The sequence below is a fragment of the Bactrocera neohumeralis genome, chromosome 6 (assembly GCF_024586455.1).
Source record: "Bactrocera neohumeralis isolate Rockhampton chromosome 6, APGP_CSIRO_Bneo_wtdbg2-racon-allhic-juicebox.fasta_v2, whole genome shotgun sequence".
Taxonomy (NCBI): Eukaryota; Metazoa; Arthropoda; class Insecta; order Diptera; family Tephritidae; genus Bactrocera; species Bactrocera neohumeralis.
In genome coordinates this window covers 77,514,918-77,537,617 of record NC_065923.1, presented here as the reverse complement: position 1 = coordinate 77,537,617, position 22,700 = coordinate 77,514,918, and the positions used below count along the sequence as shown (strand labels likewise).

General features: G+C 32.3%; 1 protein-coding gene across 6 annotated transcripts in view; it reads right to left on the bottom strand.

The window, feature by feature from the left end:
* The window catches only part of LOC126763090 (uncharacterized), a 281,618-nt gene that overhangs the window by 179,862 nt on the left and 79,056 nt on the right, over nt 1–22,700 (bottom strand). The gene's annotated exons all lie outside the window — the stretch shown is intronic.

The following is a 22,700-nucleotide window of genomic DNA, read 5'->3' as shown; positions in this document are numbered from 1 at the left end:
ACTGATTTCAAAATACTATGGAAATTATGAAATAAATTATTCAGTTTCTGTGACAAAGATTGACTGACGACTAACCGGTATTTTGACCACCTTTTGAAGCAATTGCCACCGTATGTCAATATGTAATGCCAATAATGTGCCGAATTTTCTCTTTCTAACTGTCAATCGTCTCAGGTTTATCTGCGTAGACAAGTGACTACACATAACCCAAAAAAAAAAATAGTGCAGCAGTGTTGAATAGCAAAACCTTGGAGACCTTACTACAAGCCCACGACACAAGATAAGCGCTCACTTCAATAAATTTATTCTTTCGTTGGCTGTATTGCATGTAGCGACGTCTTGTTGGAACCAAACTTGTAACATTATGTCATGGCGTGTTCTATTTGCACCTCTCCAATAACATATTACCTCAATCAGCTTTTGAATTTCATATAATGTACTATATGATATACGAAACGCCCAATATGTCGATAATCTATAAGAAAACCCAAGTACCACTTATTCAACCATAATAAGGCGATATTCCTGCGACTCCACAACAAGCTCGAGCGCGAGGCACAAGAAAAAATTGCTTTAACGTAAAAAAAAAAAAAGCCAGCTTAACTCAATTCAGTGAAACTACGAGCATAACACATTATGGCACGCCAGCAGAGACTTAAGCTGCCAAAGGCGCTTATTTAATTTGTCTCATCCCAGGTAAATGCACACGAAGTCGCTGTGAAGCCATAAGAGCGATATACAGTGACGTGAAAGAAAGCGCTGCGAAAGCAGACGCATATCAAAGTGGTTTAAGGCAAGAAATGGCAGGTGCATTAAAGAAACTAGTTAAGTGCATTGTGTGAACTGACAAGCCAAGCGAACGCGAAGAAGATGCAATTAAGTAGAAGAAAAATGAATGCGGGTGAAATGAGATGATAATGGAAAAAATTATGCTGATGATGTTATAACGTAAAAAATGAGGGGGAAATGGAAACCGCGATAAATTTCTTAATATTTATTTAAGACAAAAAGTATGAATAATCTATTAAATAAGTATGAAGAGACTACTAGGTTATACATAATAGTAGATGCTATTATTGCATTAGCGATAAGAAGGTGAGAGGTGCTATGTAAGTTAGGTTAGGTTATGAGATCGATCCTAACAGGGATATCACTTTGACAGCTTATAACGCTGGTCTGTGGTGATACCTAAAACTTCTATAAAATCGGTCAAAAAGACCATCAAGAAACGACGAAGCCGCCTTGAGCCGGTCACAGATTTGCTGAGGTGGCTTATGCCAGTTTCGGTTATCTCTTCTGGTTCGCCGAAGGCATGACTGCCGAGATGTTTAAGCTTCAGTTTAATAAAGGCAGGATAACGGAAAAGAAAATGAAAAAAGAAATGCAAGATTTTTAGCCTCACCGCATAAATGCCTATTGGGAAGGTCATAACGCTTTCCTTTCATGGGCAAATGCATTTTTCCGAAAATGAAGAAGTCGCACGGTGCCATATCAGGTGAATACGGGGAGTGGTTAATGGTTAAAATGTGATTTTTGGTCAAATAATCGTCCTTCGAATGTTGGATTCTGAGCAATGTTTTTGGTCGACAGTCAATTTGTGTGCAACAAACCGTGCACACACCTTTCGTAAGCCCAAATGTTCGATTAAAATGCGATAAATCGATGTTTTGGAGATGTTCAATACCATTTCCAAGAATTTTTATGATGATTTCAGCTGATTTTTGATGAATTCACGCACAGTTTCGATGAAATTTCAGGTGATCACGGATTTTGATTGGCCCACATGTTGATGGTCATTTATGTCCTCACGACCACTTTGAACGCGTTGAAACCACCTGTGCACTGTGCTACGGAATAGGCAATCATCGCCATAAACTTGTTTCATCAATTTTATCAATTTTAAATTTTACAAAATTTAATATTGGCTCTTTGTTCGAAGCTCATTTTCGCACCGATAACAAAAACATACTGACACTTAAAATGCAATAACTTCACTTCCAATCAATGAAATGTCATGAAATTCTCACTGGACAATCGATAAAGACAGCAGATTCTAACGCACTAGTCGACATATAGATGGCGCCACCAGGGGGCGCTAGATTCAAAAAGTCCTGTTTACTTTGGAGGGCACCTTGTAATATTAATCACCTTACATTATTATCCATGGTGATGAGCGAAAAAGTTCAACACAACTCCAACAGCTGCGCAGTAAATCAAGCGCTCAACCCAAGGGCGTTGAACACTCGACGTTTTTCCATAAAGTTTTTATAAAATATGTATTTCATATTTTCATTTTAATTTATGCACAAATTCAATGTGGAAAGGTAATTGAAATGTAAATTCAGCGCTTGAACTCAAAAAATGCGAATTTTCATAAAATTGCATGCTAAATTGAACAATCAGAGTAAAGATTATTATTACGACGTAATTACATAAGTTTCGGAAAATAAAATTACTGCGAAAAAGCAAGCGTTTTTAGTTAATATTTAGCTTAATATTTTGTGTGTCGGCTAAGCTGTAATATTCACTTGAATTTTGTATGAGCATTGAAATTATATTGCACAATTAATAAATCCATCATTACCATATTTTTTTTCTTTTTTATATATTAAAGGTATAGTAGAACAAAAGAGTATATATAATTATTCTAAAACATTACTTTACCGTTTTCATCGACCAAAATATTGAAATTATAGACGCTTACCTGAAAAGAGAAAACAAAAATGATTTGTAAAATTTTTTTAATTAAAAATTATTTTTAGGAATATAAAATTTCCTAGTAGCATAGCTGTCAAAATAAAAACATATATTCGACAATTAAATTCAGTAAATTCAAAATATTCATAATTCGAACCCATTATAAAATACCCATATTTATTATAGTAGTCTATTTTTGAGAATAAAATTACCAAGTGAAAGCGTATGAAAATAAAGTGGCCATCATTTAAAAATCTAGAATAGAAGCCGTAATGGAATAGCCTTAATAGCAAGTAAAACATCACTAAAAAAATCTCAAATCAAACAAATCATCATAAAAAAATATAAATAAATTTGGCATTAATACTAATTGAATAGAAATGCAGGAAAATCACATTTGCTGAATATAGTTTTGAGACGCTGAATAACCGAAAGTCTAGTTTCAAAGATAAAAAATATGCTACTTTTGCACGCAATAGAGTTATAAATGGAATGTATCGACATATTACTGTCTGAAGCAGCCAAACATAGACTGCATTTTTTTTTTTATATAATAAACTATAAATGCTTATTGCTGAATACGTTAAAAATGAGCTGAATACCACTGCAATTGATATATCGGCAAATAGCACATAATTTACAGACACTTAGCTTTAAATTTAAAAAGCTGAATTGCTTAAAAGTCTAGCTGAATATAACTTAATGAAGCTGAATAGCATTAAATCAAACACGGCGTGATTAGAGATCAAGCAGGCTTAGACATAATTGTTTATGCATAATATTTTGTGTAATTTAACTACAGCTTTAGTTTTTCAACAGCTTGTTAAAGTGAAGAAATCAATACACAGTTTTATAAAATAAATCTTACAATAACGCGCAATGTTTGTAGGAACATATTTAGTATAATACTATAATAATTTTGCTACAACTCGAGCAAATTTTTTTAAAACATTTTTTGTTATCAGGTATAAGTATACGAAGCCCGTCTTGCGCGTGGCGGAAGTAGCTAGTAAGCTGATTTATTGTAAGAGTGGCTTCGGTCCCCTTAGGAAACACTAAACGAAATAAGAAAGTAAGCATCTACAAGAGTGCGAGGAGGTTCACTGAGCTTTCAAGGAATTGAAATGTCAATGTCACAAAAAATTATTATAAAATCGCAGTGCCAAATTTATAAGAGATACTAAATTAGGTGCTGATTATATATTTATAGCGAAAATCGAAAGAAATTCAAAAGTGAAGTAGTTTTATATAAACTTAGTGGCAAAAAAATTTTGTATGATAATATTAAGCTAATTAGAATTTTTAGTTGTAGATTTACTACTGCTTATGTATATACTCTTAAATTTTAAGTTAAACAAAAAATATTTTAACTAGTTTACTAGTATTTTTTGAATTTTTTTAGCGCTGAATAGCGCTGAACAATATATTTAACTATTATACTAGTATTTATTGAATTTTTATTGTGCTGAGTTGAGCTGAATAGCGCTGAAAAATATTTTAAACTACTGCTGATAGATATTCCCGAGCAGAATTATATCTTTATAGCGAAAAACTAGCAAAAGATTGAGCAAATTATGAGTGAAATTCAAAGAGAAAGTTATTATATATATGTATTTAAACCCAGTGGTTTGGAAGATAGTTTTTTCTTATTCATGATATACATTATAGTTTGGCGAACTAGATTTACATTTAATTCTCCGTAATTTTAAGTTAAGAAATATTTTAACTTTTTCATCAAAGCGTACAAAGCACAAAATTTTGAAATTTTCATGTGCTGAATAATATTAAATGCCTTTTGAGCCCTTGGATTGTAAAACTGACTATTTTATAGATTATTGCTTGCATATTTTTACATGCTGAATGCAAAAATATAAAGCTCAATGCTGCTAACATAATATGATATTATAAAAAGACATCTAAAACTTTCATATTTTCCGAAATTAATTTAAACTTTTTCAGTTAGAGCTGAAAAGAGCAAAATACTACGAATACTAAGCACAAAATTTCGAAATTTTCATGTCCTCAATTAAGCTGAATAGTGCTGAATAATACTAAATGCCTTTTGAGCCCTTGGATTGTAACACTGACTGTTTTATAAATTATTGCCTGCAGATTTTCCCGTGCTGAATTCAAAAATATAAAGCAGAATACTGTTATTGTAACACGACATTATAACAAGACATTTAAAACTTTCATATTTTCCGAAATTAATTTCTTTTTGACGAAGCGCTGAAATCAGCCAAATACTACGAATACTAAAAAACGGACATAAAGTGCTTAGAATGAATTGACGTTAGCTAATTAAGTAAAAAGTCAGCTGAATATCAAAATTCAGTAAGTTAAATATTTTCGATTACAAATTGAAAGAGGGGCGTGGAATGGTAAATATTCGTTCAAAAATAAATTATGGATCTTAGAGTGTGCTTACAAGTTTCAAAAGCCGTTGAAAACATCACAACGTGAGTTCAAATAAAACCCTCCATTAGTTGATAACATCAACTTGTGCTAAATACATTCTAAACACTTTAATATAAAATGATTAATGGATTTTCTATTACTCAGCAGCAATATACATATATTTAATTGACTAGTTGATAGGCCTTCAATATATCGAAAATTTGTAGAGTTACTTATATGTACATCTACATATGTATATGTATATGTCGAACTATATATAACTGTATTGTAAAAATATATGCAAATTTATTCTCCAATCTAATTGCCATTGGCATTTTACCGGCGCTAGTTGAAGATTTATGAGGCGCTAAAAAGATATTACCCACTTGTCTATAAGGTGCAGACAACCAGACAGAACATCAGACAGTTGGACAAGTATGTAAATATGTATTATACATACAAATAAGAAAGCAATGGATTAGGTGGCTTATATGAATAGACAGTGGAATTAATAGCTGTCACAGATAAGTGAGTGAGGTTGGGCTGCAGTATTTTAAAAGCAGTGAAGTGGAGCCTTGGGCATTTAATAAAACTATGACGACTTCCTGAATACACAGTAAAAAATATATGTATATACAAAACCATTTGTTCTGCTTTTTTAAGTCATGTTTACTTAGGAATGCACCTTGTAGAAGAAAAAGCTGAAATGAAGATATGTCATGACGAATACATAGGCTTTATGTAGAATGTAAAAGTTGGTATATAATTTTTTTGCAGCGTCTGTAAACAATATTCAGCAGAAAAAATTGTATTTGAGAAACTGAAGCTGAATTGTGATTCCAGTTGCTGAATTGCGATTTATGTAGTTTATGTTTGTGATTACTAAAAATAGAAATAATATTAAGCGCTGAATTAGCTTAAAATGCTGTAAAAAGTGGTGAGAAGAATTGAAGCTACTCTATTTATACCACTGAATCATAATAAGGTTTAATAAAAGCTGCTGACTTGTGCTGAATTACACAGTGTTAATTTCCCAAACATATAACATTGCAGCTGAATTGCACTGAATTACTCTAGATGGGTACCAACAAAATACCATACAACAATATTTTTGTTGGAAGTCATTGTTCTGAGTAAAATAACATATACAAATATTTTTTCTTTAAGTGCTACCGAAATGTAAAAAATATTTTATATAAACCTGCAGTAAAAAGCTGCGCTGAATTATCTTTGGCCTTGGTAATTTAGAAAATTTGAAAACAAATGTCATCTAAAGCGAATAATTGGTAACGAATTATTATTTTTGTTATTAATAAAGGATGTTATTAAATTTTTCATAGCGAATTGAGCTAAATTGCACACGGAGTATGACCGAGTTATTTTGTATTTCTTAATTTTACTTATTTTGTTATGAAAATGGAGATACGCTGAATAATTGTTAAAAAGAATTGTTATAAAAATATACAATTTTAAATGCGCTGAATTAAATTGGTGTTGCTTTTTACTTATATAAGTGTTGTTTTTAGGACAAATAAATGGAAGCTGAATAAGGGTTACGGCTGCTGAATGTAGGTTTGAGTGCCTGAATTGCGGAGTTTATTATTTTTTTTTACTTAAAAAGGATTTTATAAAAGATTTCAAAGCTGAATTGCACACAGTGTATAAATAAGTTATTTTGTATTTCTGAGCTTAAAACTTAAAGCACATTTAATTGCTAATTTTAAAAGGTTATAATTAAATAGGTTTAATTCAATTTGCATTGCTTTTCACATGTACAAAGATATGCCACGGTACAAAATAATTTAATCTGCATAAGGTTTGAGGTTGATGAATATAGTTTTTGTATAGCTGAATCCTTGATTTAAATATTTTTGTTATTAATAAAGAATTTCTTAAATTTTTTATAGCTGAGTTGAGCTGAATTGCATACGGAATAACACTGAGTTACTTGTATTTCTGAGTCAACAATGTAAAACACATTTGATTATTATTTTTTTATTTTGTCTTGAAAATAAGACAAATAATTGTTAAAAAAAACTATATATAAAATTTGTAATACACTAAATTTATTTTAATTGCTTTTAGCTTATACAAATCATATTTATAGTAAAAAGTAATTGGAACTGAATAGAATTTATATATGCTGAATGTAGTTTTGAGTAGGTGAATGGCAGAAATTCCTTTACTGAAAATAAATGAGTTTTGGTATAGAATTTGCTATAAATTAAATGCCAATATGTTTGTGCAGCCACGCATACGCTGCATTGTTCTAAAACATAAAAAAAAATTATGCTGAATACATTAAAAATGAGCTGAATGCAACAAATACCAGTTTTTTTATAAACAGCACATAATTCGACGAAATGGAGCACTCAGAGTAAGGAGCTGAATAGACTAAAAACTAGCTGAATATAACTTAATGGCGCTGAATTGCGCTAAATCAAACACAGCGTGATTCGAAAACATACTTACGTAGTAATATTAAACATATTTTCAACAATTTAGCCGCAATTTTCGTATTTTAAACAGCTTGTGCGCACGATCTTCAAGGCAATATGATTTTTGAAGTGTACATTTTATGCTGCAATAACTAGTATGACAGTCACATTGATGCGTTATAGCGTCGAAGTGCCATTAAATCAACACACTCGCACCAGTGTGCAGTCGTTGATTTATGGCAGAAATTAAATTTATGACCATTTAAAAATAATCACAATAAATTGTGTTTTGATATTTTTTTGTTTATTGTTGGAGGCAGATACATATAACATATGATATACAAATCTGTATATGTATGCGTAGATCTGCAATTTTTTCTATGCATGTCTGCAGCTATGTGCCCGCGAAAGCACGCGATTTAACCGAACGCATTGCAATGCCATGCCACATTTTATCGCCGCTTGAGATCTAACAAAGCGCTAGTAACTACACAATCGCCAGTTGATCGCAGTCATCTAAATTGTGGCAAACATATGTATGTATGTTTTTGTTATTGTTGTTTTTCAGTTTTGCTGTTACAGTTACTATTAGTTGTGTTTTATTTGCGCTGTTTGTTGCGCTGTCAGTCAGCATTTTGGAGATCTCAGCGTTGTCGCACTATCAGCTGCCGACGATCGGACTTAGCCGCCTTACTGTCCTATAAATGCCAACAATGCGTCTAATAAGCAATGCGCACACATAAATAATGCCACATATGTTTGAGACATACATATGTACGCGTTTGTAATCGCTTGACATTATCTTATGCTGACAGTTAAGTTGCGCATGCGCGCGCACATAAACGTATCTAGCTAACGCGCTGACTTAGCGACTTCGGTCGGCTGTGGCGTTAAAGGATTTATGGTTGTGATTAGGCGCATTAAGATAAGTGCATGCTTACTGGCTATGAAGTGAGTGTAGCCAATTGGACAAGCGTATGGGCACAGGCGCAGTGGAGGCATAAGTTGGTATACATATGTAGGTTATTTGACTGCAAGCGAATGTGGCATGTAACCTTTAGGCCATGCAAACTACAATGATTTATTCGCATTACTTTGTTGTTGTTGTTAGTATGAAATTGTGCGGAAAATCGCATTAAAATGGAAAATGCTCAAAGCAAGCAAATTCGAAGCAAAAAAGTGTAAACAAAGTATAAAAAAAATTAAAAAAAAAAACAAAAATACAAAAAAATTAAAATACAAAAAAATTAAAAAAATTAAGAAAAAATTAAAGAAAAAATATAGAAAAATAAAAATAAAATATTTAAAAAAATTGCGCGCATGCGCTTAGCTGATTTGTTGATAACCCGTATGTCATACAAATTATTAGCAGGAAAATGCTTGACCGCGCACATTTAGTGGAACTTTTCGCAAACTACAAAGATAGCCATATTTTAGGCCAACTCACTACAATAACAACATTACACACATTTACTTTGTTATCAAAGCCGTTGTATCAAAGCCTTACTAAGCCAGCCGCAATCATAGTTCGTTTATGGACGCTGACAAATTGCTTGTACCGCTTTGTTAGCTTACGTGTGTATCCTTCGATATTTTTGATTTTTTTCTTTTTTTTCTTGTGCTTCATCTACCACTTCACCACATTGATTTATGCGCTAATTTCCGTGCAACATTATTTCCACTACATACTATACTTCTAGCCGTTATTGCCGCGCTCTACAATTGCTTACATTCGCTACGTACACGAAATTACCTCGTTACAGTGTTCGTCGTGCTCGTTTATTTGTGCAAACATTTTCACGCGTAAATCAATTTCCTTTCGTGTCGTAATTCGTTTTGCCTCATTGATCGCTCATCGATTTGCTTGCTAAGTCCACTAAGGCAACAAGAGCTATGTATATTGCCGCAGCAATTAATCAAATAAGCGAATGCGCTAAACTATGAACAGTGTGTGCTAAAAATAATCGAACATAGGATGTAAAAATGTACGTTTTCTGGCGAATTGTTATTTGTAAATTAGTAAAATTACATATTTTTAGTCAACGGACAACAATTTATTTATATTGGACCATTCGTCTTAGAACTAGCGTCGACTAAGTGACTTAAGGGATTTTGTATTTAAAAAAATCAAATTTTTGTTTTGCGAACTTGGAAAATCTCTCCTAAACAGCGATCGGTCCGACTTGAAATTCTGAACTCTTCTGTTTTGAACTAAAACTTTTTATCTGCACACTTCGAATACCCTAAAGACCTCTTAGCATATCAGTCGCAAATTTTTCGGATTTGTTGAGAAATTTAAAATTTTTTCACAAAAATCTATTTTTTTTGGAACCACTATTTTGACTAAAATCAAAATTTGGATTAGTATTTCGATGCCGCTTTTTGATCATTAAAAATTAACCTTAACTGTATCCTCAGAAGGAGGTGAATGAGGGAATATAATAGTCATTGTTAATAAGGTACTTGGCGTTGGGTATAAAACTCTAAGGGTAGGAACCCCCAGGTAAATACTCAGTATGGAGACCAACGAAGAGAAAAAAACGTCGGGATACGAGACTGTCACTACCGGCGAGCATAGAGATTTGACAAGTGTTGCCAAACATTCACTTCAATCGGTGCAAGATGCAGTGATTGTAGTACTACTGCCAAGCCAGCTCTACAGCGCACGAATGCCACAGTCCATGAAGGCTTAGACCATGAAAGCGCTGTGAGCTTTAACAAAATAAAAAAAACAGGTGATTCTGCGTACTTCTTAGCAGGTTACTTAGGACTACAAATCTGGCTACATTGTTGGCCCTGGAAGAAGCAAGGAGAGGTTGAAGGCTAATACACAAGGCAAGCTGACTCGAGCGAAAGTTAATCTAAAGAAAGAGGAGGTGAAACACGTTCGGGTATATTTAATCACTCGCAAGTGATGCAGTGTTTCGATCTATAAGGGAACACATTGCTGAAAAGAGGCAGCATACGACAGAGAGCTAACCGAAGACACCCTCGAAAAAAAGTGCAGCGACGTAGCCGAGAAGCTGAACGTGAAGCTCGCGAACGACAAGCCGACTGTATCCAAAACAGTAGCGTCAGCCAGAGAGATTGCGAAATGACATCTAGTCGTGATGCTCAGAAATTTTATTGATATTGAATATATAAATAAATTGGGTTTCTTAAGAAATGACGGAAAGACTAATCGGTTCCCTACTTGAAAGTAAATCAACATGTTTTTGAAGAAAAATGTGAAAAGAAAACAAGAATGCGATGCCTCTATAAAAAATATCTCAACGAATAACTGAAGAATGTTCAGCATAGTTTTAACAGTTACTATAAATTTAATTTATTTATATTTTTCGACGATGATGTCGACTGTTCCAGTTACCGTTTCTGGGATATCGCCGTAGAAATGCCGTTGTACATGCTTTTAAAATAATATTCCTACTAGTATATACCAAGAGTTTATTGGACTTTCTAAGCTTTAAGGTTTAGAGAGGAAGAGAGAGTCTCTAGAGGGATTTGAAGCCTTTTACGATATTTTTGGGACCGTCGCAATGTAATTACACTACGTACTATATACTATAAGTAAGATCTTTTTCGAGCATTCCATAAATCTAGTTATTATAATAGCATCATAAAACATGTAAAATATCCCAAAATGCTTATATTTTTAATATATGGTTGTCATTACTGTCGTTTCTTGTTTCTATTCAGTTATAGCCATTAACTGCAATTACAACAAATTGTAAATTATGGCTTCCACTGCTTCAAGTGTAGCGTTTAACAAAGCATATATTAGCTCATACTACTAACTATTTACGTCTAATTTCAGGCATTAGAGGCTAGCGAGTCTATCGACAATAATGTTGGAATGCATTATTAATGTTTATTATGTGGTAGTGTGGGAGAGAGGATTGTAAATTTATCGCTACGCTCGGCTTTGGTAAATATGGTTGGATTCACTAAGCAAAGTCAAAAAAAAAACAAAATTTAAATGTAAAAATATAAATGATTTTAGTGTAGATGTCTGCGCAAAAAACTTGAAGGATTTATAGCCGCCATATACAACATTTTTTACAACTTTACAATAATTGGAGAATATTATTGTTTCGTGCCATAAACATTACTCCAACACAAATAAACGCCGCGTGGAGGTATCTTAAATTTTTTATGTAATTTGATTTTAGCTGTGAAATAAATTTGAATATGTTATTACATTTTAAGTGATCATTATTTGTCAAGATCATATTTGAAGGTCATAGTTTTTTTTACAAATATGCACAGATCGAAAATCTTAGTTAAAAATGCTTTACAATAGAAATAATATAGAGTGGGTAAAAAAATTTATATTTTTTAGTTTTGGCTCTCTGAAAAATACTCTCACACCTCTACGAAAATCTCTCCAAGCCTACAAGTATGTAACATACTATGTAGCCATGAGTAAAATTGCTGATATTTTCGTAGACAAGTAACTGAAATATAACTAATCAGGGGGAGAAATCAACATGTATTGGGCCTACCTTGAAGAATGGTTTTGATGTAGCAATGCATACTAGCCAAATAAACACGGCCGAGGATCGGGAGGTGCTTGGTACACCCTCGTTTTCCTACCATAGGTATATTACATTTCAAGTAGAATTCTCAGAACTTAAAAAAGTAACGTTTCAGAAATCCTATAAATACTAACTGGAATCTATATCACACGGTTCACTGGTGAAACAAGGAGCTAGGTGAATTCTCTACAGCGACCTCCGGCTCCATAGCTCAATAAGCAGGGAGATTGTGGACAAATTATGGACACATACCCACACGCTTTATTTGGGAGAGATGATTCCTAGTCACACTAAAAGTGGGTGGATGGCGTAGAAGCCTGTTACACTTCAACGGAAGTTACAACATTTATGCAGATGAATTCGAAGTGGATTATGGAGTTTTTTAGTTTTAAATTTGCAAATTGCTTTTACTCGTCAAATTTTTTTTTACATTTACAAACAGTCGGCATCCTTATATTTTTTTGGCACATATTTGGGGAAAATATTGAAAAAAATTTTTTGTCTACTAGTATGCAAATTTTGTTAAATTTCTTTTAATTTTTGCAATAATTTTCTAAACAGGTGGCAACCCTGGAAAAATTGCATTTTTACTCGTATTTCAACCTTTTCAAATTTTTAATTTTTTGTCTTCTTTTTATCTTGTAAATATTTTGGTTCTGAATTTGCACACAGTTGGCAAGCCTCTAAAATTTTTTGGCAAATTTTTATAGATGCATAATCAAAAATCTTGTTTATATTTTTTGTTTTATTAAATTTTTGACTTACAATTTTTAAACAGGTGGCAACGCTGACATAAAAATCCGATTTTTATTCTCTCTTTATCTTGTAAATATTTTTGGACATAAATTTGCACACAGTTGTCAATTCTCTAACAGTTTTTTGGCCAATTATTATTGATGAATAATCAAAACAAATTATTTAAATCGGTTAAGCATTCAATATGCTGCTGCTCTGTTGACGGTAAGTAAGAATGATATCTTTTTTCGCATTTTTATTGCAAAAAAAGTGAGATACCTATTCGAAAATGAATTGAAGTTCAAATTAATTGCTGTGTCACCGAAATTTCGTTAAACGGGCTTTTTATACATTATCTTTATAAAAAAAAAAATCTTAAAAAACGCACATCACCTCTGCATCGACGCAGTTAATTGAAAAATTTGCTGCTTTCGTATAATAAAAAAAAAAGACCAGTCCTACAATCAACTAAAAAATCTTAATAATAAACAACAATAAAAACGATTAAAGCAATGAAGAGTGTACAATATTTATTAAAATTTTCTGGCAGATTTAGGTCAGATTTTTGCGATAATTCGTTTGATAAAAAATGAAATAAAAAATAATAATAAAGTCGCCAGACTAGGCGAAGGCGAGCAGTTGAAAAAATATATAAAAAATAATAATAATAATAAACTATGTCAACATGCAAAAAACGGCCTGGAAACTACAAAAACAATGAAACTGAAGAATATTTAAGAAGAAAAAACGCCAAAAATGAAGCTAGAATAAGTAAAAAAAGAGAGGCATGTCACGATTTAAGCCAAAAAAGCGGCGACGCGTCGCTTTTTATGCGCCACGAAAGACTAATTCGCTTTTTCCTGTGGTTTCTTTCTTGAAATGAAAGCCGATTTTCGTAATATGCGTAAACTGTTTTTTAGTGTTGCAAACTTAACGGTACACTTTTTATGAAATAAATATAGAGAGATGAAAACTAGCGTAAAAAGGTACCAAAAAAGGTTAAAAACAAAATGAATACAAAAAAGTTATGGAAAAAACTAAATTGAAAAATATATGTATATTATATTTATGGTAGAAAAAAAAAATTAAGAAAAACTCAACTTCAAACTTATGGTAAAAAAAAATTTAAGAATACCTCTACATACACCACACACTATGCAATTTGCGAAAAAAAATCTACGAAAAAATTACCGCAACATGTCACGCTCCAAAAAAGCGGTGATGCGATCGATAAATGCGATCAGTGAGCACGATCAATGAGTGCTCAAAGTGCAAAGCAAGCATAAACAAAAAGTAGAACACAACATAAAAAATATGAAATTCTAAAAAAAATAAAAATAAAAAACCAAAATATACACAAAGCGACGCTAGCGAACGGTGTGCTGTATGCGGCATTTAAGCCGATCTTCAATTGATCGCTATTGAAGTGGGTGAGCTAAGTAGCAAGCGCTTACAAATGCGGCACAACAACACATTGCAGACAACAATAAGCTGCTACATTACAAAAAGTACGCTTTTTTGTACAAAAAAGAAAAAAAATACAAATAAACAAACAAAAAATCGCGCTTTGCAACAAGTTTTCAGTGATCGCCGTCCACTTACATATACACACATATGTTTTTTGCTACTTTGGCATAAATGTATGTATGTATGTAGCCAGACAACAATATGGTAACTGTCTGCTTCACCTGGCTTAAGTAAGGCTTGTGGTAATTGTAGGCAACTGCGTCGCAAGTCATCGATCGCTGTGATCTTTGCTCGTCATTTTCTTACACTTTGTATAATGATCACCGCATTTATAACACATTAAGTGTGCATATAAAAGCACTTATATAGTTGAAGCCGGTTATATTTATAAACGTATGAGTAACTATCATTAAGATGTTATTTAGTGCGCCAACGATCAGTGATCGTTTATAAGTGAGTAACTGAAAACATAAGGTATATAACTATGTGATTATAAAAATCAAAACAAAAAGGTCGTCATCACTACTCGTTGATGTAAAGTGAGTATCAGTAGAGGCAACATATCATTTACCAATGAAATACGATATGAGTATGATCAGTGATCGCGAATCCCTTGAAAGTTATTTTGTAAATCTAAGACCAGTGGATTTTTTCTTGGAACAATATGGTGTCTTGGTCTCAACTGAACTAAAGTAAATATTTTAGTTATAGCAGAAGAGTATCAAATCATCAAATCAAATTAAATATTTCTTCAAATAGATATTTCTAATTATATATTTATTTGAAATATCTAAAATTTTAGTAAAGCAAAAAAATTAAAATTAATTATTTTTAATTCTGAACTACTAGATAAATATTTTTTTGTTAGTAGGGTTGCCATATATTCAACAATATTCAAAATTTCAGGCAAGTAAAACATTAACTTCACGATTTTTAATTCTGTAAAACGCATACTAAAAAATTAAAAAAATGATAAAAAATTAAAAAATGTATCACAAATATGATTGCATTAGGGTTGCCTATTTTAATTTTTTGTTTAATTTTTTTGATGTAATAGTATTTGAACTGCTTTCATTATAAAAAAATTAAATTGTTAAGAAATAAAAATGTAAACAATATTTCGGTGCTATTTTATGACTCTCCAGTCAATTAAATCTTCTACAGTGTTGCCATATGTTTAAAAAATATAAAAAATTTCAAGATGTAAAAAAAGAACTGCATTTCGCATACTTAAACCTTAAAAAAAAATTGTTTATCACAAAAAAATTTCTTTAGGGTTGCCAAAGTTCAACTTGTTATTTAACTTTATATTTTATTTACCATTATTTAAACTATTTTCAGTAGCGCAGAAAATTACTAAGAAATCAAGAATAAATAAAATACTTTGGATACTTTTTATAATCTTTCAATCTACGACTCCGTCAACAAAGTTGCCGTATATTTAAAAAAAAATCGAAATTTCAGAAAAGTAATATACTAGTTTTTTTATTCTATAATTAAGCATACTAAGAAAAAAATACTTATTTATATGTATTTCAAATAAAATTTCATTAGGGTTTTTTTACAATTTATATTTTATTTAAAATTTATGTTAACATTTTTATTGAAGTCTTGCAGTTGTGATAACATGATTTTAGGGTATTACCATTTAAATAAAATTTCAGCAGGATTGCCAAATTTATTTAATTTCATATTTATTATAATATTATTTCAGTCGAAAATTATTGCTGAGAACTTTGGGTTCTGATAACATGATTTCAATGAATTACCATTTAAAATTAAACTTCATTAGGGTTGCCAAATTAATTTTTTTTTGTTTTTAAGTTTATATTTTATTCAATATTTCAGTCCAATTTTTTTTCTAAAAACGTTTGGCTGTGATAACACGATTTTTGGTGATCACCACTTTTTCATAGAGGAATACGAATAAAAAATTTAAACTTAACCATTTTAATCCTAATTCAAACAAATTGTTTAAATCGGACCACTATAGCATATAGCTGCCGTACAAACTGAACGACCAAATCAAGTGCTTTTTACTTGTAAAGGGTACTATAGCTTCGGTGCAGCTTTTTTCTTGTTGTATTTGTATTTTTCACATTACCTATAATGACAACTTTTTTTCCTTGAAAATTACTTCAGGTGTTGAGTAGAGAATTTTTTGCAGATAATTAAATAAGTGGAATAACGCGCAGTGCTTTCAAGTTCACTGGCATGCTCATATATGTAAACACGTAAGTACATAGATCTAGACGGGTATTGTTTGCCAAAACCAGCCTTGACACCGCCTGAGCATGAAGTAATCCATTTTGACACTGATTCACAACTTCAAGTGGCAGTGAAGTCACCATTCTGCCCCATTAGTGCCAACATTGTCACAACTGTTGCGTTGCTGCATAGGAGTGACGGCCTATAAGCGCATACATACATATATACATATATATGTCGCTGTTTATATGTATGTGCATATATCTACAAAGTGTATGGAAAAGTTGTTAAGTACGTAAAGCTCCGGCTAAGTGACAGCGCAGACAAGCGACAAAGCGAAGGAATAATGGAAGTAGACACACACGTGCGCATATATGGACACATAATTAAAACATATACACATTAATATATATTTACATATGTATATACATATATGTGTGTGCGTATCAACAAATGCTTACATGCATGTGTGGCCTTTCAGCCGAGACCTAACATCATTACCAGAAAATTATTTAAAAACAAAAAACATTTTTTCTCCAACACTCGGCGGCAGCGTATTTGTCTCAGCTGTCTTGTAGGCTGTCAAATTTGTCTCGAGTCATATAACGCTTACATTAAGCCCGTGTAAAGTGTTGTACGCCTAATTAAAGGGCCACGACGTTATGTTATGCGTTCCTAGAAATACATTAAATTAATTTATTGTTGTTTTTGCTTTTTTACACAATTAATACGCCATTCGTTTCCACTTCAGCTCAAAGTTCATTAATTTGTCTGCGCAAAAGTCAACACTGTACGCCCCCTCCGCCACAAAATTGAAAGGCGCAACACTTAAACGTTACAGCTAAGTGTCAAAATTGAGCACTTTAAAAGCACACAAAGCCGCTCTCAATTAAAGCTGCCTCATTGTTAAGGCTTATTTGGTTCAAACTCTGCAGGCTGACAAAAGAATTGAAAAACACAGGAAAAAAGTGTCCAAATTAAGTGATCAGCAGCTAAAAAACAACTCTATTATAATTATTTACAACATTGTTTACGCAAAAGAAACCCAAAGACGCGGTGGACCGCGCTTAAGTGTCGGAAATTTAAATGGTTTAACTTTAGGTTGCCTTAGAAAAATATTTCTAGCTAACCTTGCTAGAAATAAACACTAATTTGCGTGTGTTAAAAGAACCCATCTTAAACCATTCTTGGAATTACGGGAATATTTCCTGGAAAATCTTGTTTAAAGCTGCTTAACATGATTTTTTACCATGTAAGAGAAGAATAGATGAATCTTTTTGTGTACTAATCTAAAGAAATAACGTTTATAGTTGTGAGTTTCCTAACACAAAAGTGTAATATATTCAATAGCCTTTTCGCACAGGAGTTAATTGAACAATTAACCGGTCTTTGCTCAACTAAAGTGCTAATTTAGATTGATTAACCATACAAAATAAAAATCCGATCTAAATGGAATTGATATCCAGTTGAAAATCTGCGGGTGGTTGTCCTCGCTATAAATTTGACTATGTTAAACTCTGCCGGTTGTTGTTTTGGCTGTAAAGTATGGCCTCGAAAGTTGCTATCATACTCAGAGAATCTGAGTTTCTAAATTAACATTTGGCTGTGATAAACATTAGGAAATCTTCACGAAACACTCACATCCTGTGACTTTATACCGGATCTTTTGGCTCATACTGCAACCTTCAGAGAAGGGACTCTATACACTCTGATAACAGGGCGACTATATTAGCATTGAGCTCACTAACCGTACATTCAAGCAATACACTTTGTGATAAGACTAGTATGGATGCTAGCTACAGCGGAATCGCAGACAACCATAAAGTTGATGAGTTGGCAGGTAAAGGAACATCAACCATGTTATAAGTAGAACGAAAACAGATCTTTGCTTTGCTGTTGTCGTGCGTTTTAATCACAAAAACTTGGCCAAGGCAGGGCCAACATTTTTTCTTCTGTTGATTCTTTTGGCTCAATATCGATCGTAAGAGGTCCAGTGAGCTTTTTGTCCTCAGTAACGCAAGCCTCTGTCTAGGTTTGGGGATATCATACCAAATTGGAATAGATCTCTAACGCCTAAGCAAATTTTTATAAGATCTTTGGATCAGCCATCAAACCTAACCTCAGTAAGAACTTAATTATTGCAGGAAAATTTTGTCATAAGCTCGGGTTTGTGATTTGTGTATACCTAATGAGTTGCTCAACAAACTCGTATTTTCAATTTGGTATGAAAATTTTAAGTTATATTAGTTCGTAGGAAAGCTTACACTCGAGTTTATTGTTTATGATGATCTCTTATTATATTTAGTATTATTTATGAATGTACAAGTTTAATCTTAAATTTTTTACAATGCAGAGTCAAAATTCATAAAAACAAAAAAGTTGTGCTTAAACGGTTAAACTCCGTTTTTGTATGATAAGCACCATAGAATGATTTGAAAATTGGCAACGTTGCTAATTCACTTTCTGGCTCTGATTTAGTGTTTTAGATCGAGATATGAGTATAACTCAACACATTGTATCAATCTAGTATTAGATGTAAGGTAGTTCTCGATAACTGTCCCCTTAACCACTGTAGCCGAGTCGGTTGGGTTCGCGGCTATACCCAAGTCAGCGACCGAGTCAAATTTAAGATTATGGAAATAATGATTCTCTAGTGAATGTCTCTTGGTAGATAATTTTAATTAGAGCTTATTTATAAAACCATAGAATGATATGAAAATTGGCAACGTTGCAACAAAATTAACTTCACTTTTCCTGCTCTGATTTGGTGTTCTAGACTGAGAAATAGATAAAGCTCAACACGTTGCATCAATCTATTGTTTGATTAGTTGTAAAGGATTCTTATCGATCCTTCTGAGATAAATTTATGGGTGATGGCATCAAGATCAATTAGAAAAGGTTCCTTAAAGCTTTAAGCTTCGAAGCACTTGCTGAGTTACGGAAGCCGTAAACGTTATTAGAGTGATTTTTCTTTGCCTTTAATTTCCTTTTTGAATACGAATTTTATATTATCGTTATTGTTCGATATCGTAATTGAAATAAATTTTAAAGTTTATACTTAAGCTTTAAGCTCTTTTATGTAATTTTTAGAAACTTTGATTGGTTCTCTCGATCATCTCAAGTAACACACAAACGGAGCTCTATGTAAAACGGCTTAAGCGCTTTTCTACATTTCCACTAAATATCCCAACAATATACGAATAGAGTGATACCTATATCCACATTTGCATATAATATACATATGTATGTATTAGTTGTTTAGCAATGCAAGCAAGCAAATATTTATCTTCCAATCAAGTAACCTTCATATTATACATTTATCGATGTGTGTATGTGTATGTGTTTACAATGTCAATCGTTCATCACTTTCAGCTTTCAGCTTTGTTCTTACTATATTGGCATGTAAATGTTGTGTGTAGATATGTTTGTATATAGTTCGGATATTTGGTTATGCGCCAAATGGCAAATACAAAACAGAAGATTGTGCTGAGCCGACAAACCGCAACTGGGCGCTCATCAATTAGTGCACTAAAATCAACAACGAGCTTTAGCTGGCTTTTGTACTCGTATGCATGTACCTGCCACCATGTGGCATATAAATATTGTTAATACTCATGTACATACAAACAAGCAAACATGTCGTTTATTTATGCAATTTAAAAGCATATGTGCATCTAACGGTTGCTTTGACGGACAGTCAATCACTGGAATTAGTTGCAACGACGACGGCCGTTAAGCAAATGTTTAAGCAGATAGACGGGGGGGAGTATGCAAATGTTTCTCAAGTCATCTCTATAATGAGCATATGGCGAAGGTTATATGAAAATTCTTGTGAAAGTGAATGAGATTATAAATTTAATAAATTTACAAGACCCTGTTGATTTCAGAAATTTTTTTGATGTGAAAGAGCTATCCTGTCCATCCAAACAATTGTATAATAGAGGTTGATTCCTTGATATTCCCATACTTGAAGTAACCTTGTTCCTCTTCAGTTTTGTGATTTGGTTAGCAGTCATTTTATAATCAATTTTGAAAAATATGCCTTTTCCTTTAGTGAGGTTATAAAAGGTTATTGGCTTCTCTAAGGATTGTTTACTTCGCAAAAAGTAGACAAAAGGGTCATTGACCTTAGAAAGGGTTATTGCCTTGGCTAAAGGTAAACAAAAAAGTCGTTGACCTCGGGGTTTTGTAATGGCTAAATGTAAACAAAAGGTTTATAGACCTAACTAAAGGGTTTTTTCCTCAGGAAGGATTGCTACTTCGCCATTGACCCAAGGAAGGGTTGTTGAATTGACTAAATGTAAGAAAAATGGTCATTGACATCCGGTTGTAGACTTGGCTAAAGGTAAACAAATCGGTTGTTGACTTAGCTAAAGGTAAACAACAAGGTTATTGACCTAAAAAAGGGTTGTTGGCTAAGCTTAAGATAACACTACCTTTACCAAAGGCATACAAAGAGTTAGTGATCTCACCAAAGCTCATTGACCCATGAAGTATTGTTGTGAACTTGAAGAAAGGTAAACAGAAATGTCACGAAGTTATTGACTTCAGGAAGGGTTATTGATATTGCTAAAGGTAAACAAATGGGTAATCGACTTCACCTCGCTAATGGTCATTGACCCGGGAAAGATTTTGGCAAGGGTAAACAAAAAGATCGTTGACCACGCATAGGGTGCATGGCATTGCTAAAAAAAAAGGTTGCTGACCGCACTAAAAGCTGTAATGTTTGGAACACTAACGAAGTAGGAAAGGTAAGTCTAGACGTAGAATTCATAGGTATTGCATACTGATTGACTAAGCTTAAGGCAAAAATCGAATCGAGTACTTATGGTACTTATTAAACAAATAATCTATGTGCTCAAATTATTGTCTATAGAGATAGTATGGAAGTTTATTTCACTGACTTTGGATACAATGCTATTTCTAGTTCCCTCTTCTACTAATAATTTTAATCTACCTACAAAATCCAGTTCATAGCTTCTGCCAATAGCTTGGAACATAGCGCACACCTTTGCGGGAACTGATCGGCTAAATTTCAAAAACCATTCCTATAAACTTCTATGTGGGTACAGAAGCCACAATTTTCAAACCCAAAAATATATGACCAAAGGATAAGTGCTACAAGCTATAGAATCGCTAAAGTGACATCATCTTAACAGTTAAGTTGACAGATTGATTGATTAACAGCAGTCCACATTGTCAAAACAGACAACTTTCTAAAAATCAACTAAAAAATTACGACTTTTTTGTGAGTCAGTAATGGTACTATACTATATGTTACACAAATGACAACGAAATGTGAAATAATTGCCTCCAAAACAACTGATTAAATACATACTATATAAAAACAACATCTGTTTCGGGTGCATTTATGCATTTATGACCTAATTCGTGTGACACACTCACTTAAAAGTCTATATTTTTTTGTCAGTCTGAATTAATAACATTTACATTACTCAGCACTAATGATGCTTAACGGTGTCAAAAGCAAAACTTTGTTGTTTCAGCTTCACCTGCATTGACACGGTGATGCCATCCACACAAGCGCTTCATTTGCTGTCGGGCCGTTAACGTAGAATGCGATCATTTTAGTGTTTTCGAATGAGAATATGAGAAAAAGTGTAATGCGATCATCGGTGACAATTCAGCAGTGACACTGACACAAATTTCTTGCACGATAAATTTTCATATTTGTTTTTTCACATGGCGGTGATGAGTATGAAAATCAGGTTTTTTTTAAGTTTTTTATACAAGTATTGAAAACTGGCGGATTTTATGGTGGGTGACAATAATATTTAATAAACAAATTTTCTTATGAGTTTTTGGTAAGAAAATTCTAAATTAAGTTCCTAATAATACGAGTAGAGTAGTCGAATACTTCTAATTAAATAATTAATATATTTTAATAAATTATAAATACAAATTTATTAAAATGTTTTGTAAATTTATAAAAAAAAAAGTAAATTTTTTAGTTTTTATGAAGAAAAATTAATATTTCAGTTATAAAAAATAAATAATAAAAAAATTAAATTAAAAAATAAAAATAAAATTAAAATGAAAATTAAAAAATTAAATTTTTTTAAATCCTAATACTTGTTTGAATTAGGAAAAAAAACAATTTTTATAAACTTTATAAAATAATATATTTTTTTATTAATTTCTACCTTAAAAATTTCTTAGAAAAAAAATTAAAAAAAAAAAATAATAAAAAAAAAATTATAAT